A 16,068-nucleotide genomic window follows, 5' to 3' on the forward strand; every position below is an offset into this window, starting at 1 on the left:
GTTTACAATCACTGACAAAATTATCAAGCCAATACTATTGTGATTAACATAACACACTAAATTGTCAACAATCTAATAATCAATGTCATAATCAATTATTATGTTTTTACAATATATTATTTTTTCATATAATTGTTCTAACAAAGAGAAAACAAAATTAATAAAATATTATAATGTAAAAAAAAATAAAACAAAATTTATACCAAAATGTTACAATTATATAAATGATGATATGATGATGACATGATGATGACTGAGTGTTCTTGCACTGAAATCTTTGATTAAATTGAGGAGGATTTGAGCAACACATTGACCGCACTCTTACCCTAAAGTACATCTTGTTCCAAAAGCAAGATTTGGTCTATATATAAAAACAAACAAGCACAGCAGGAAAAAGACAGAATATTTTCAAGAAATACTACATATACTTACAAATATAAATAACAATGACTTAAAGACCCCAAGAAATTGTGCACAATATTAATACAATGTAAACATTAAAATAAACAATAGTCTAAACACAAAAATCTACTAGTGTTAAATCTGCGACCTCTAAAACCTTATGTTCTGATCATATATATATATATTTTTTTTTTTACATTCAAAAAAGACAAAATTTAACAAGGACACAATATCAGTGATACCAAATTTTGACAAGAACAATACTGTCAACAGCTTTCTAAATATAGAACATAAAAATTAAAAATCAAAATCAAAATTATCAGTAATATATTTCAATACTGATTATCTTCCTGTAATGTCATTGAATACTAGCACTGATATAGCTCATCACTTTGAAGAGTGCTTCTTAATCTTTTCACTGTCCAACTTCAATAGAATGTATATATAAATATATATACTGTTACTTGAGACATATAATATATATCAGCACAAAATTACTGCCTGTGTCCAAATTTACAATTACTATCCAACTTCAATTTATATACTTGTACTGCACAAAATTACTATTATTTGATGAGATATATAATATACACAAATGTACTGTCTGCCTGTGTCAAAATTTACAATTACAGTTCAATTTCAATGCAATATATATACTTGTACTGCACAAAATTACTATTACTTGATGAGATATATAATATACATTGGCATAAAAATATTGTCTGCCTGTGTCAAAATTTACAATCACTGTCCAACTTCAATATACTGTTTACTAATTAATTGTTGGTGCACCTGAAGTGTCTGGTCAATTTTTGGGGCACCTTTTTCATTCTTCAACTATGATATGCACAAATTTACTGTCTGCCTGTGTCAAAATTTACAATTACAGTTCAACTTCAATGCAATATATATACTTGTACTGCACAAAATTACTGACTATTACTTGATGAGATATATAATATACATTGGCATAAAAATATTGCTTTTACCTGTGTCAAAATTTATAATCACTGTCCAACTTCAATATAATATATATACTTGTACTGCACAAAATTACTGACTATTACTTGATGAGATATATAATATACATTGGCATAAAAATATTGTCTGCCTGTGTCAAAATTTACAATCACTGTCCAACTTCAATATACTATTTACTAATTAATTGTTGGTGCACCTGAAGAGTCTGGTCGATTTTTGGGGCACCTTTTTTATCCTTCAACTGTCTACGAGTGTTTACATACTATTTACTAATGAGATATATATAATGTACTGTCTGCCTGTGTCAAAAATTACTATTACAGTTCAATTTCAATGCAATATATATACTTGTACTGCACAAAATTACTATTACTTGATGAGATATATAATATACATTGGCATAAAAATATTGTCTGCCTGTGTCAAAATTTACAATCACTGTCCAACTTCAATTTATATACTTGTACTGCACAAAATTACTATTATTTGATGAGATATATAATATACACAAATGTACTGTCTGCCTGTGTCAAAATTTACAATTACAGTTCAATTTCAATGCAATATATATACTTGTACTGCACAAAATTACTATTACTTGATGAGATATATAATATACATTGGCATAAAAAATATTGTCTGCCTGTGTCAAAATTTGCAATCACTGTCCAACTTCAATATACTGTTTACTAATTAATTGTTGGTGCACCTGAAGTGTCTGGTCGATTTTTGGGGCACCTTTTTCATCCTTCAACTGTCTACGAGTGTTTACATACTATTTACTAATGAGATATATATAATGTACTGTCCGCCTGTGTCAAAAATTACTATTACAGTTCAATTTCAATGCAATATATATACTTGTACTGCACAAAATTACTATTACTTGATGAGATATATAATATACATTGGCATAAAAATATTGTCTGCCTGTGTCAAAATTTACAATCACTGTCCAACTTCAATTTATATACTTGTACTGCACAAAATTACTATTATTTGATGAGATATATAATATATACAAATGTACTGTCTGCCTGTGTCAAAATTTACAATTACAGTTCAATTTCAATGCAATATATATACTTGTACTGCACAAAATTACTATTACTTGATGAGATATATAATATACATTGGCATAAAAATATTGTCTGCCTGTGTCAAAATTTGCAATCACTGTCCAACTTCAATATACTGTTTACTAATTAATTGTTGGTGCACCTGAAGTGTCTGGTCAATTTTTGGGGCACCTTTTTCATTCTTCAACTGTCTACGAGTGTTTACATACTATTTACTAATGAGATATATAATATACTCAAATTTACTGTCTGCCTGTGTCAAAATTTACAATTACAGTTCAACTTCAATGCAATATATATACTTGTACTGCACAAAATTACTGACTATTACTGGATGAGATATATAATATACATTGGCATAAAAATATTGTCTGCCTGTGTCAAAATTTACAATCACTGTCCAACTTCAATATACTATTTACTAATTAATTGTTGGTGCACCTGAAGTGTCTTGTTCGATTTTTGGGGCACCTTTTTCATCCTTCAACTGTCTACGAGTGTTTACATACTATTTATTAATGAGATATATATAGTGTACTGTCTGCCTGTGTCAAAATTTACAATTACAGTTCAATTTCAATGCAATATATATACTTGTACTGCACAAAATTACTATTACTTGATGAGATATATAATATACATTGGCATAAAAATATTATCTGCCTGTGTCAAAATTTACAATCTCTGTCCAACTTCAATATACTGTTTACTAATTAATTGTTGGTGCACCTGAAGTGTCTGGTCGATTTTTGGGGCACCTTTTTCATCCTTCAACTGTCTATGAGTGTTTACATACTATTTACTAATGAGATATATAATATACACAAATTTACTGTCTGCCTGTGTCAAAATTTACAATTACAGTTCAACTTCAATGCAATATATATACTTGTACTGCACAAAATTACTGACTATTACTGGATGAGATATATAATATACATTGGCATAAAAAATATTGTCTGCTGTGTCAAAATTTGCAATCACTGTCCAACTTCAATATACTATTTATACTTGTAGTGCACAAAATTACTGACTTTATTTTATGAGAGATATAATATATATTGACACAAATTCACTATTAGCCTGTCTGAAAATATACAATTACATTTCTTATTGTTACAGAATAATATGGCTAAATCAAAAACTTGATAACTTGGCCTTCAAGACACTTTAAATGAGTGTAATCAATAATAAATAAATAAACAATTAAAAACTTATCAATTTGCAGCAGTCAATGTCTAAATATCACAACTTTACACAACTTGTACTTTTCTTGCCTCTGGTCCTCTACTGTGTCAGCCTGGCTTGACCCAACCATGTTGAAAAACACAGTCTATAGTCAGATAACCATATCACCATTGATCTACTTGGGGATTTTTTACATCAGTCCTTTTTAAGTATACAGTCCTGTGTCACAGTGTTTTTACAAATGTGTAGTCCTGTTTATTACTCCCTGAACCACTTTTTTTTTCATTAGCTTCATTAGCAACATATGAATTTATATATTTGAAATGTTTAATCACACTTCTTTTTACTGAAGTTTAATTTTTTGTTAACAGATATCAAGCTACAAAATTAAATTCCAATTTTGTAGGTTCTCGCTTATATCTGCAATTTATATCTATATATTAAGTTTTGTTACCTTGAACTCTTTCAAGTTTTTGTTACACAACTTTATATTTCAAATTCTTTTTGTTCTTCCTTAGGTTCAAATGTATCAGTTGTTTTTGTTGACAGATATCAAGGTACAGAAATAATAATCTAATTTAGAGTTTTTTAAAGCTTGATTAGTCATAATATTTGCACTATTATTTCCAATATGTGCCAGAGTGTCTGCTAAATGTAACTAGTATGATTAAAAACATGGTCGTTGCAAAGTCTAACATATGGACAAGTAGGATGTTTGGGGCTTGATTCAGTGAAAGAATGTTGGGCAAGCAGAAGTGTTATGGAGTGTGTGTGTGTGTTTATGGTGACTGTGGAAAGCGGTAAGCTGTTGTATGTGAATGATGCAAAAGTGGCATTGTCGTCACTTGGTCTTAGTTAGGGGAGACGACTCCAGAATGTAAGACTGAAAGGTTGTGTTATTGTAGTGAGTTAGATTGTAAGAAATTTTATTACTTAAGTCTACTACATTTATTTCATGTGATCACAAGTATTATAAATGTTATATTTAGTTTCGTTCACAAGGAAGTTGTTCAAGTTCTTTTAGCTAAGATATATTATGCCTTCAACAGTTTAGTTTCCTACCAGCAGTTTGGGGCTACAAGTCAACAACAGTCAGCAACAACAAGACTAAATTAAATAAAGCCATGTCTATTTCTACATGATTTTGTTGCTACTAACCTGATGTTACTAACAACTAACTTGAAAAGGAAGAGGTGAATTATCATCTTATTCATGCTCTAACTCTTCAAATTCTATAGAATTGCAGAGAACTGACATGAAATAAAACATAAACAAAATGTGTATTATAATTGTAACTTTTCCTCTACTTAGCATTTTTTTTCTCCTAGATTTTCATAATTTTTTGCTGAAGTCATTTCAGTTCTCAATTATTTTGTGCACCAAGTTACAAGAAAAAATTCAAGCAAGAGAGGTCACTACACTAAGACTTTGTCTTCTCATAAGAATGGATGGCTGCCTGGTCATGTGATATGTGCGCTGGACTGTGTGTTGTCATCTTGATGCTCATATCTTGCCTGATGACATTTATTCTGCTGGACATTTGGTCAAGGAAGTAGATTCTCTTTAGCTCTCAAGAAACATTCAAAACATGTCAAACATTTGACAAGAATATCAAGCAAGAGCAGTGTACATGTAAGTAATAATGAAACATTATCTGATCTCATTTATGCATTCTTGAGGACAATCTGCAGCCACTAAACCAGTTACATCAGATCTGGATAAAGTGGTCGCCTCCTCTTCATTAAGGCTAGAACAGAAAGAGTTTATAATTCTTTTACTCCACTTTCTGTCAGTGTGTTTCTTGGTCATTTGTCACTTCACAAAGAAACATAGTACATTAAGCACTGGCTGTGTAAGACTGTATGTTTGTATGTTTTGTGTGTGAATGCTGTCCCTTTTTGCATCTATACTGTCGTTGCTATAGTAGTAATCCTGAGGATAATTGTAATCAAACTGAATTTTCGTTTGTTTTAATCTTATCTAGTGGGCATTTCAAACCTTGTAATCTGTTTATTGCTTACATTTTCATTTTTTTAAAGTACATTCTTAAAGAAATACAATTCATTAGGATAGAAAAAGAAGAGCAAACAATATGAAGACTGGCTGGGGCCATATAAAGAAACTGAAATCAAATTTTATAAAAATATCAAGAAGAACATTAAAAAGACTTTTTGAGAAGACAATAACTCCTTTATGCAGCTTATGGACTGATTTATTTTTTTCCCTTAATATGAATTAAAATATTAGAATTATTAAAATAAATATTAAAATTTATGGAACATTTTCTGAACCTGCCCCTCCCTCTTTCAGCCAGAGAAAGAATCCTGGTCAAGTGAATGTATAGATCTAATACCCTTTGTAGTATGTCCCAATGAGCTTTGATTTTAGATTAAAAGATGATGCGCTAAATTTTCCTGAACATTAATTTATTAAACTCTTGAATCAGTAATGCCTCACATTAGAAATTCCTGTACACAATTATTTCAAAATCAATGTTATATCTAGAATCCTAGATACAGATCTCTAGCTAAATTTAAATTTAGAGATTTCCCCATGTGGCCAACGAGCTAGTTCTGAGCTATGTACATCAAGTGTTAAATTTATAGAAAAATTGTTAGTCGTTTTTTGAGATCAGCTGTCTGGGTTCCCCCGATCCATGTTCCATGGACGAGTAAACTGAATAGAGGTGTTGTAAAAAGAATATGTGTAGAGAGATTTTGAAACAATCTCAACAGTCTCTGCAGCTCTTTGGAAAGATTGCTGTTGCCAACAAAACCAATGAGTTTGGACTACAAGCAAACGTGATTTTATTTTGCTAGAAAAGCACAAACTCTCTGTATTCTGTACACCAGATACACTAAATAGCTAGTTATTTATAGTTTTCTGGCATAATTGAAAATCTCCAATAAGTTCCTTAGACTTTTAATGGCTTAATAAACCTTGCAATTTTTTTTCACTTAATTTGGGTTGTTTTTCCTTTGCTGCTGGTATTAGATGTCTTGGGTTTATTTTTTTCTTTAAAGTTTATTCATAAAATACTAAGTTAAAACATAAATTCAAAGCTGCATCATCATAATAGTTTTATTTAACATGAAAAGAAAAGCAACAGAAGATTTTTTTTTTTCCTTTTCAAGGCAAATTTTTTCTTATTTATTTTCTTTTTCTTATTTAGACCAGCATGATGAAGATGTAGACCAACATGATGAAGATGTAGACCAGCATGATGAAGATGTAGACCAACATGATGAAGGTGTAGACCAGCATGATGAAGATGTAGACCAGCATGATGAAGATGTAGACCAAAATATTGATCAAGAGATGTAGGGAATAAAATGGTAAGCAATGCTGTATATATCTCTTTATATTTTCTTTATACTAAACCCCTAAGTAAAGCTTTGCCAAGTTTTGTGTTTCACTAACTATGAAAATGTTTTGATCAATTTTTGTTCTCTTGTATTGACAGTGAACATCTTTGAGAAGTAAAAAAGACACAGACACAGTAGATACATTTGAGATTGTTTCCTTTTCTACCATCATTTAGAGCCTTCCTTGTGCTCTAAGGGAACCTGCCATTATCTTTTGATTTGAAGATGTTTTTACATTCCTACTGCGTCTGAAAGAAATGAACATTTCCCTAATGCTACTTCAAAAACAGAACTTCTCAAGACAATGTGACCAAGCTACAATACAGGACCCAGTAAGAAACAATGAAGAATCCTCCCAACCTCAGGTTGAGTACCCATGCTCACCTACTAGAGTGGCGACACATACTTCTACACCCACAGTTATATATCCTGAACCCTGTAACCCAACCTCACAACATGGTTACATTACCAGAAGTGGTTGCGAAGTCAGAAAACCTAACAGATACAATGAATAGAACAATCATTTCTAATACCAGGTACAAGTACTCAAGTGATGTACTTTGTAAGAACTAATTAAGTGGAATCACCATAATCGATTTCTATCTTGTTCTATATATATAGGTATATCTTAACAATCAGTCCAGTCATTTGTTCATTCTTTTTTTAATATTCCTTTTGTTCCCTCAATCTTCTTGTTGTTTCAGTTAAATGTTTTTATCTTTTTTGTTTTTGGAGGAGGGAGGGGCTGTGGTATATTATTATTATTGGAGTCACACCACCACCAAAGCGTTGCTACATTATGCTTTGAATTATTATCTCCCCTGCTTTGGTGTGCTATCATATTAATGCTCATTAGTGTCACATCCATGCATAATTTGTTCTATGCTTTTTATAGTGTAAATAGTGATGGAAATTATTTAGATCAATTATAGTATGTTATATTATGTCATTGTAGTTTAAATAAACTGTTAACATTTTCTGCGCTGTTATTAATATGAATGTTTTCCTGTGTTGCTATGAATGCGGTTTTTGAGTTTTAGTCCGAAATGATAGATGAGAAATTATTCCATAAATAAAGAGTGGATTAATATTGACTACTTGGTATTGTCAGACTTCACTAAAGCATTGAGTTCATCCCCTTAGTCTATTTAAAACTTTCAAATACTAATTCACTTTGTTTTATCTAATATTGTCATGGGGTATCCACTTTGGTCTGTCATCTCCATAGTGTCTAGTATGAACACTCACTGTCCTGTTGGAGGTTAGGGCTAGGATGTAATCTCTATTTCTGATGGGACACATGTAAAACCAACAAAACAAACAGGAGACCTAGACTTTATTAACAGGTCCTACAAACATTTTTTATAATTGAACTGGCTCTCCCAGAGCTATTTTTTATGTATGCTTATTTTTACTACTTTTGTAGACTAATGCTAACTGTATACTTATACTTAGCCTATTATTATATGGGTTAGGGCGAAGCTGTTTCCTGTACTGTTGACCGTTGGTCTGTGTGTCAGACTACTTGAAGCTGCCTGTATGTTTCAGAATTTTTTTTAAAAAATTTTCTACATGTAAACCTACTTTCATGTTTAGTTCTATATGGTACATTATTTTTCTAATTGTCAAAATAATTGGCAGTTAGTTTTTTAATGTTTGTTTTAAAATGATGGCCACTTCTAATGTTTATGTACTAGATCTTGTCCTTATGTTTTTGTATTTTTATCTGCAGTGTTTTGTAACTGCTGCCTTAGTCATTGAAATTAAAGTCTCATTTTTGCATTTCTTCTCTGTTTCTTGATTTCTTTTATCAAGCCCCTTGGTCACAGACTAACGTCCACAGATACAACCTAATCCAGTAGGGTTACCATCTGGCAACTGTAACTTCTTGTTAGCCCAGGCTAGACATGACCTTGGGCCCTGCCATGCTAACATTATACTAATATTCTCTTGAATCATTCCAGACAGTATAGAGACCACCCCTCTCCCTAACAATACATAATTACCTTGCTTTAGTTGTAGAAAGTTGAGCAAACAGTTAAAAGCTTCTATAGAAATCACTTGGAGGTGTGGTGGCTGAGCGGTAAAGTATTTAGCTTCCAAACAAGGGTCCAGGGTTTGAAGACTAGGATTTTTTAATTTTAGAACTATTAGGCACCTTTCCATATTATTTTAAGTTTTATTGTGTATGAAAATATGCCTAGGAAATCAACAGAATTCCCATTTGGGCATTATTTTGAGTCAAGCTGCACATATACGATATCAAAGTCCCTCATGGAACCTGGAGATTATCTTATAAATGTTACAATAGCACCGTAGATAATCAAGCCAGGAGATGAAGAGAAATGTGGATTGACAACAACAATACATTTTCATATAGGTAAGTGATTTGGGGGAGAAACGCGATGGCTGAGTAGTTGAGCGCTTGGCTTCCGAACCTGGGATCCTGGGTTTGAATCTCGGTAAAGACTTAGAATTTGAATTTCGGGATCATAAGGGTGCCTGTGAGTTTACCAAGGGTACCTGACATTATTTGGGAAAAGTAGGCCTAAAGGTGGTTGGTCTTTGTGCTAGCCGCATGACACCCTCGTTAATCGTGGGCCACAGAAACAGATGAGCTTTACATCATCTGCCCTATAGACCACAAGGTCTGAAATGGGAAGTGAAGATTGAATGATAATTTACATGACTGATAGTGTTATTGTGATACAAGACATACTGGTACTTGCGAGACTTCTGATATTACTACATAGAATAATGTTATGTTTTTACTAGGTTGTGTTATGATACCACAAACTAATGTAAAAAACACAAATATTAACGTATAAAAAACACACAAAAACACCCAAAGATAAAGGCACATTCCTTATTCCATTCACTAAGACACATTCATATAGGTGCTCTTTCTTTCTTAGTGCCCTTAACTTATGGTACGGGTTGTCTGCACCAGCCAAGATAACCAATGACATAACAGAGTTTAAGTCTCTTAACATGAACAAATAAACACATGAACGCTTAGAACATAATGTATATTCTTTATGAAGTGAAGCCTGCAATTTATGAGATACAATGTTTTATAATTGTTAATGTGTAGCACTTTTGGTAATTGTTAAAACGAGCGGTAATAGAATAAAGCTTTCTGAAAACCACACAGAAGGCATCAATAATTATAGAACACTTTGATCCATCTTCAGGGTTTTTTTAAAAATGAATGCAACCAACATAATTTCTATGGATGAGCTAGGTTTCTTTATTATCCAGTGTTGTAAGCCTAGATAAACAAAACATTAAGGTTTATTAAAAGAAGTTTTTACAAAGAAAGATAGTAAGCTCATATAAAAAATCTCAATTAATCAGCACAAACATTTACACAGATGACAGGGCCTCTTCTTTTGAAACAATCTCTGGTTTAGAGCCAGCCATATCTCAAGTATCTCTACCAACTCAGGCAGTTCCAGTATTGTATTAGGCTGCTCTATTATAAATTAAAACTGGGATGATTGAATCAACTAGGAAAACCAACGACTAAGCATAAGTCACTGATCGACACGTCTGACCAGATTGAAACATGAAACGCGTAGGGCGTAATTATGTTCTATTTTGAAGTAACTCCTACAATTTATAAGACCAGATTTCTACTTTGCACAATGATGGACTGACTAATATTTTACATGACGTGGACTATATCATGGAAAACAAACAGCAGATATGGAATAATATTTTAGTATAAGTGATATAACTAGCTAAGCAATTTACTTTTAATAATAATAATAATAAGGCTTGTCATCGAGTCCAAAGATTAATGAGGAATGCAGTGTTTCCGTGGCTACGCAGCCCCAGATATGACCTACATATTTTAATAAGTACACAAATAATTGTAGAAAAGTTTCATACATTTCGTTTTTCAACTTTGTTTTTATCACTTACCGGTACTAGAAAAAAAAAATATTGCTGAAAATCTATTTACAGTCAATCTAAGATGCTTATAAGTTACTATAAAGGCTATAAGCATAGATTATAATGAATCTTGGTATACATATAAGTGAATGTTTTTCACTAAGAAGGTCATAGCCTACTACACAAAGCATATAAATGATATTTTTTTTTAATTATTTTTTAAAAATTAAATAGGCCTATAACATAGATGTACATTTTTTATGACTGTTTTATTTCCAAGTAAATGTAAACTCTTCATTTCTTTGAAATCACATTTTTTAAAAAGTTCAGATATTTTTCACTGATTACAGAAGAATTTGAAAATCCGATATTTAAATAACATCAAATGGACCTAATGCTACTCCCACCCCCACCCCCACCCCCAGTGCACAGAAAAAACAACAACAATTTTTTGTTTCTTATTACCATTAAACGAAATTTTAAAAAAAAATTTTGACACAAAGCTCAGAAGTAAAACTAGACAACACAACCATCACGTGCACATTGGAAAGAGAAAAAACGTCCAACGTGATCCGATGGTACAGTCAAGATGGACGTCTTCTCCATAACGGAAGCTCAATCACACTAACAGGCAGTCGATCTTTAACATGTTTTGTTTTGTATTTTATAGGCCCTACTTATATACTATAATGTAGATTTATATATCAGTGATGCCCAACCATTTTCGGCCGGTGGGCCAGTTTAATTTCCGACACTCATGTCGCGGGCCACATCATCGAATAGATACAAAAAAAAAAAGAAATAGAGAATAAACCATTTTAAATAGTTTTATTAAAACCCGTAGCACTATTTGGCCTACGTACACACGTATGTCTATTATGTAAGATCGGTTTCATCTGTTTTATTAGTGAAACGTTTGTCTACTCAATGAAGTGCATGTAAACATTGTGATCGTCCGTAACACTTAATTTTCAGAAAAATGTAAAGTTTCTTCATACAACAAGAAGAAGAAATCAATTACATGCATCGCTTTAAAAAAAATGTTATGTTTTACAAATGACTTTTAAAAAAATGGCAGACACATTTCTGTACAAATCATGTTCCACAAAAGCAAAGATGTGTCCACTCTTCCCGGAAGTTTCTACATTCAAAATCTAGTTTTCGTTTCTACGACCCTAACCCTGACCTTAATCAACAAATATTAAATGGTACGTACCAATCTCTTTGATATAAAAAGAACGTTACCAAAAATGATGCGGAATTGATGCCCCTGTGTTACACACAAGATGTTAAGACCACGACTAGCTCAAGACAGCAGCGGAATTATCCAAGAACTTAAAGCAACTGTCAACACTTGTTACCGAAACAAATATACACGGGCCGTAGTTTGGGCATCACTGTCATATATAATATAAAGCAACGACTTGAAAACCGAAAACGATTTTTATGTGAAACACTATTCAGTTTGTAAAGGTGATTTTAAACTTGATGACAACAGTAATAAGAGCTATCTAAAACTAGAACGTATTTTTAATTTCATTTCTTATCTTGAATGTTAATTGCTGGTTTAGCAGAACGTAACTTAGGAACTTATGACGTAAACGGCTCCACTAAAACATTTTCATTGTTAGTTTATCTCTGTTGGCGAACTTCAAAAGTCCCAGAGGACTGGCAAAAGGGAGTGATTGTAAAGCTTCCAAAAAAGGGCAACTTGGCAGACTGCAACAACTGGAGGGGCATTACTCTCCTCTCTGTTCCAGGCAAAGTTTTCAGTACTGTTTTGTTGAGACGGCTTCAACAGTCTGTAGATGAAAGGCTCAGAGAAGAACAAGCAGGTTTCCGAAGAGGCAGATCATGTACAGAGCAGATTTTCGTTTTACGAAATATCATAGAACAAAGTCTTGAGTACCAACAACGGCTAACGATCAGTTTTGTGGACTTCAAAAAAGCGTTTGATAGTGTCCACCGAGAATCACTATGGAAAATAGTTAGAGAATACGGTATCCCAGAAAAATTCGTCCAGATCCTACGACACCTTTACAGTCAGTCTAGTTGCTGCATTAAAACAGAAGAGGGAACAACAGAGTTTTTTACAATCGAGACAGGTGTGAGACAGGGGTGCATCTTATCTCCCTTCCTTTTCCTCCTAGCCATCGACTACATAATGAGGAGAGCAATGAACCAGACTGCCTTTGGTATTCCATGGCATGAACAACTCCGATTGACGGACTTGGACTTTGCTGATGATGTTGCACTACTCGGGGCTACAAATAAATGCATTCAAGAAATGACGGAGAGCTTAGACAGAGAGGCACCCAAAATTGGCCTCCGCATAAACTTGGATAAGACTAAAATTATGCGAGTTGGATATAAGGCAAAGGGTGTCCCCGTCAGACTTGGCGAGTCAAAGCTTGAAGAGCTGGACAAGTTCACGTACCTTGGCAGCATCATATTAAATGATGGAGATGCTTACCATGATGTAGCATGTCGAATAGGAAAGGCATGGAGCATTTTCCAAAGGCTGCAGCCTATTTGGACTAACCAAGCCATTGGACTCGAGACAAAAATACACCTTCTCAACACAATCGTCATTCCAACTGCTACATATGCATGTGAGACGTGGAAGTTATCTGTCAAAATTGAGAAAAGACTAAATGTGGCTCAACAGAGATGGCTGAGACGGATTTTGGGAGTCAGTTACACAGACCGGATCTCAAACAAGGAAATCCTATGCCGAACTGGGAGTCGAACACTTAGTGAGGTTGTGACTGAGCGTCGCATGAGGTTTGCGGGACATGTTCTACGTCAAAATGAATTACGCACACCAAGAGTTGCGATAACATGGAAGCCAAAACGAGGAAAGCGCAAACAGGGACGTCCTCGTATTACCTGGCGACACACCTTCATGGAGGACCTCAGAACAGTGGACACCAGATGGGAGGAGGCTTCAGACATTGCCAGTGACAGATCATTATGGAGACAGCTTGCCGCCCAATGCGCCGAACGGCGCGGGAGGACCTAAGTCTAAGTCTAAGTTTAGCTCCCATAGTTTAATAGTTGAATTATTTTTTTTTTACTCAATGCCAAAGCAGTCAGTTATCCAATATATATATACAAATAGTCAACATCCAAATAATTCATGTCAAACGAGTTTATGTCCAAATATTTTAGTATCCGAATAGTTAACATCCAAATAATTGATGGCCAAATAGTTTATGTCCAAATAGTTATTGCATACATTTTTTTTATATCTAACAAGATAATGTCCAAATAATTAATACCCAAATTGTTAATATTTATATAGTTGAAATACAAATAATGTCTAAATACTTTATGTCCAAATCGACAATATTATAATAAATATGCAAGAGGTTAATATCTAAATAGTAAATTTCCAAATAGTTAATTGAATATATATATATTTTTTTATCTTAATCGTTGATTTCCAAATAGTAAATGCCAATAACATTAATGTCCAAAAAGTTAATGTCCATATAGTTAATATACAAATAGTAATAAGCATATGTTTAAATAGTTGAAATCAAAATTGTTAAGGATGAATTACTGTAACACCAGTATTAATGCTGCTGAATACGTTAAATTAGCGCACAAAATGATTAAATGTTAACAACATTATTTATACTAGTTCTGAAACTTTACTTCTGTGAAGTCAATTACATATACATGGGCCTACTTTACTGCCTCTATTAGCCTACCCTTTACGATCATCCAGTCCCAACTTAATTTAAGTTGTATCGACCTGCGTTTTTCTTAGTAGGAAAAACAGTTCGTTGTAGATACCGATAGAACGACTTTGTGAAACTAAGCATGACAACATCAGACATCTGTATTAGTCCTAGACATATAGTTGAATAAAATCAAAGGGGCTAGGGCGTGACATCCGTGACTACCATGTCATGTGGAGTGCCTTTTTCCACTACCACTTTTGTCAATAACAATCTTACCTTGGTAACAAAATTTCACAGGCATTCAGGATTTTTTAAATTATAAGTTTCAGATGTTCCTTCAGAAATAAAGATTTATAGATCTAGAATATAGATCTTAATCTAATCTAAGTCCTAGTCCAAACTTTTGACCACTGTGAAGACAGTTGGAGCACATACCACACAGCCAGGCTGCCATCCAATGTTTAACCACACAAACATCATTGCACAAAATATTCTCTATTTTATTCTATTGACAATGGTGACTTATCAAGAATTGAAAAAAACAAAACAACAACAGATTTTCAGGGTTTTATTTGTGTTGAAATACAATTAGGCTTATTTCTAGTCTACATTGATTCAGTTATTTAAATAATTAAAATAAAACTTCTAGATAATATCAAGATCTACTTAGAATACTTCTAATTACCTAGATCTTCTAGATCTAAACTCTATAGAAAGTAGGCCATACCTGTATAAGATCTAGATACATTAAATATATATCTAAATCTATAAACTTTGTCTATGACTAAAAGTACCATATTAGATCTATATTATTTCTAGGCAAACAAGGAAATATATGTCAACAATGATGAAATGAAGCAATTACAAAAATGATTTACCAAATTACATTAGTTCAGGAACAAAAGTCAGATTATTTGCAGACGATTGCATAATATATAGGACAATAAAAACAACACAAGACCCCCTCAACTCAAGAAAACATTAAGAAACTGGAACAGACACAAAATAGAACAGTGAGATTCATGACAAAAGAATATTTACTTTTGTCTAAAGTAGCACCTTTAGTATAATCACTAAATATAGAAAGTCTTCCGAATAGAAAATTTAAAATTAAAGCAGCAATTATACATAAAACACTGAACCATAATCTTCAAATACAAAAAACAAAATTTAATAAAATATGCAGAAAGACACAAAGATAAAGGCACATTCCTCGTACCATATGCTAGGACAAATTTGTACAAATTCTTCTTCCCTAGCACTATTAGAGCATGGAATGGATTGCCTGAGCTAGCCAGGAAAACCAGTGACTTGGCAGAATTTAGGTCATTAATTAATATGCACGACTAAATGAATGATGCGCAGCATGTAGTCATCTTCTATTTTGAAGTAACATCTGTATTATATAAGAAAAGAATAAGAAGAACAAACAAATGATAAATGCATTATCTTTCAAAACAGATACAA

General features: G+C 32.8%; 1 long non-coding RNA gene across 4 annotated transcripts in view; it reads left to right on the plus strand.

The window, feature by feature from the left end:
* Positions 1-8,799, plus strand: part of LOC129923465 (uncharacterized) — a 38,233-nt gene extending 29,434 nt beyond the window's left edge. For 2 of the 4 annotated variants that reach the window (XR_008775399.1, XR_008775396.1), the window contains exons 6-8: positions 4,169-5,282; positions 6,823-6,985; positions 7,114-8,799. This is a non-coding gene — a long non-coding RNA (uncharacterized LOC129923465). The remainder of the gene's footprint in view (positions 1-4,168; positions 5,283-6,822; positions 6,986-7,113) is intronic. The other 2 variants (XR_008775398.1, XR_008775397.1) reach the window with 2 other exon arrangements.
* Positions 8,800-16,068: the final 7,269 nt, after the last annotated feature.

The sequence above is a fragment of the Biomphalaria glabrata genome, chromosome 16 (genome assembly GCF_947242115.1).
Source record: "Biomphalaria glabrata chromosome 16, xgBioGlab47.1, whole genome shotgun sequence".
Lineage (NCBI taxonomy): Eukaryota > Metazoa > Mollusca > Gastropoda > Planorbidae > Biomphalaria > Biomphalaria glabrata.